The 2,892-nt window shown below is 41.2% G+C and overlaps 1 long non-coding RNA gene across 1 annotated transcript; it reads left to right on the forward strand.

The window, feature by feature from the left end:
• Window positions 1–483: 483 nt before the first annotated feature.
• LOC138526735 (uncharacterized) lies at window positions 484–2,642 on the forward strand. The gene is made up of 2 exons (XR_011283780.1): window positions 484–1,763; window positions 1,909–2,642. It is a non-coding gene; the product is annotated as an uncharacterized lncRNA (long non-coding RNA).
• Window positions 2,643–2,892: the final 250 nt, after the last annotated feature.

The raw sequence follows: 2,892 nt of genomic DNA on the forward strand, positions 1-2,892 counted from the left end.
CCTGGACAGAACACGGATGTCAAAAGGACTAGCTGTGTGTAGGGAATCCATCCTCCATCTCACATGCCATAGCCGCATCCCTTAAAGACATCAGATGTTATTGTACATAGAACAGTAGCAGTGGAGAACATCACACTGTGCGAGCAGCAGGATGCACACTCCAACCCCCTTATTCACAAAGGGGACCTGCAGGTAGAAGGAGGGGTAAAAGCGGGGCCTGTGCAACGTGGCCACTCTTACTTAATTGTGTGGCCTGTTTTCAACAGGCACAGGGAGCTGTGCAATGGATGACAGGGTCCTTTGTGACCCTTTTAATTGTAAGTTGAACGGCAGCGGTATGAACCTGCTACTTATCTACTTGCATTTATATCCCTCAAATGGAGAACGAATTTTGGTTTCTTTGTTCTTTCTGCCTTTCGCAATGACAGGATCTATAATTCTAAAAAATTATCCTAAAACATTGGGATATTGTGAGACTGGACCTTCCCGAGGAGCCCCCGCCGCGTTTTGCATTCAAAAGGGCTCCAAATATTCGTGATAAACTGATCCATTCTCGTTTTCGTAACACTACTCCCAGAACTGGCCTTTGGGATTTACGTTCAGTCAAGGGTCATTACCCATGTGGCTCCTGTAGTGTTTGCAGTTTCACTAAAAAAATTAGAGATTTCAGAATAAATGAACGAATTTGGACTTTACCTAATCTCACCAATTGCAAAACTAAGAACGTTGTATACTGCATTGAATGTCCTTGCGGACTAAGATACGTTGGACAAACCAGCAGAGCGGTACATGTCAGAATTGCTGAACATCGATCACGCATAAGATGCAAAATTGTCACGGCGCCCTTAGTTAACCATTACCTTACTTTGAAACACTCACCAAACAATATAGTATGGTGGGTCTTGGAAGCAGTTCAAAACTCTACCAACATACAGAAATGTTTGTTAGACAGAGAGGCCCGGTGGATCTTCCGATTGGGTACACATATTAGGGGATTAAATGAGGAATTTATTCCACCATTCTAATATCTACCATAATGCCACAGTATAATTCCTCTCACAGAGTCACATGTTAGTGACGAAACGCGGCTCCGCTTATATACGGCTTTGTATGGCAAGTTCAACGGCCCTCATACACCTCCCTCTTGGGGTGTGTGCTAAGGGGCCGCGCTGTGATTGGATATGTCTTATGCTCCAATCACGGGGAAGGTGTGTCAGTTCACCTCCCGCTCGTTCCTCTCTAGATCATAGAGAAAAAGGATACGTCACACGCATCCACCCACAAGTCGGAGGATGCAGTGCGTAGACGTAACAGCCGACCGAGGTTTTCTATTCGGCAGCCGGAACGCGCGTCATCACGCTGCCGGCTATTTACTCAGTCCCTATTCTATCTCTTTCACTGTCGTCAGATCCTCACTGACACTGTGAGCTACGTTTGATTCATTCTCAAACTATTGGTAAGTATATTTCTGCTTCACTTCCTACTCCGCTAAGAAGCCTTATTCACTGTTTTATATGTTTTATATCTTGCATAACACTCTGGTTTTGATATTTGTGCAATCTTGTGACCTTTAGGCACCTCTTTTCTTTTCTTCCCCCCGGTAGGTATTCGTTACCGCAACATCCATTTTGATACCAACGTTGCTTCATCACAGGGTATCATTTCCTCCACTCTGAAGAATGTTCATGATCATCGGGTTCTATTAATTTAAGATCCGTACGCGATAATTGCAGAAGAGCACATAACATCTTTTAGAGACTCAGGTAATTTCTCTTTCTGTGCTCTCTCTCTTTTTTCACTCTTTATCTCGTTATGACTACATTTCATAGATTCTGTATTTTCCAGATTCACTGAAAGATATACTTCTCCCCTGTTTTTATAATTTCTTTAATGTTATCTTTACTTCAGTGTCTTGCTTCAGTCACTCCTGCTCATGCTCTGCACCAGGGTCTTGTTTGACGTCTTGACCTCCTGCCTTTGAAGTTTTCCCCCTCATTCATTTAGGGTAAGGTTCCCCTTCTAGGCAGTTTAAATTAGTAGTCTTAACTTAAATCACTGATCAGCCTTAAAGAAATTATGGTTTTTTTAATTTAAACTTGTCAACCCAGGATTTCCGTTTGAGAAGCATACAGCATGTGATATTATGTTTTTGTTGTAATACAATTGATTTTCTTTTTTGTACAAACTATACATTTCTTTATGTGATGGAGTATTTTGTCTGCTTCCCCGTAGGGAATTTCACTACTTACTTTGCCCCGAGGAAGGCGGTTTTCCAACACCAGTGGCCTCACAGGTGGCCCGCCGAAACGTCCTAACGGTCTCAATGTCGAATGGAACTTAAATTCTGTTCCCAATTGCTTATTGATTTATTCTCTTTGAGACCTTTTTCTTTCTTTTCTCTTCATATACCAAGTGAAAAGTGGACGTTGGCAGACCTGTATATTGCTTACAAGTGCATTTATATTTTGCCTAGACCAATTGGCGGACTTTCATAAAATGCACTTAAATTTTGCTTAAACCGTAATTGCACTTAGATTTTGCTCAAATTATAACTGTATGTCTTTGTTGAAAGTAATGAATTTTATGTATTTGTTAAACACACTCTCTCTTTTTTGTGAAATAAATAAGTCAGAAAGAAAATACGTTTTTCTTTGTGTAAAATGATGTTGCTCTATGCTTCTTATGGTGACCTTGGGTTGTTCTAAGTTGGAATAAGTAGGATATCCTGCTGGATACCATTTAAAATCATTTCATAAATTTTCAAATTTAGTCTTTACGGCTTTTGAAACCCTTGTTATGTGAGGATCTATAATTCTGACATATGCTCGCAGTGTCTGCCTGGATGCCTTAAGCCTGTATTCTGACACTTGCATGGGGGCTTGCCAGCGCAAC

Source organism: Ambystoma mexicanum, chromosome 1p, assembly GCF_040938575.1.
Source record: "Ambystoma mexicanum isolate Mex_15411 chromosome 1p, UKY_AmexF1_1, whole genome shotgun sequence".
Lineage (NCBI taxonomy): Eukaryota > Metazoa > Chordata > Amphibia > Caudata > Ambystomatidae > Ambystoma > Ambystoma mexicanum.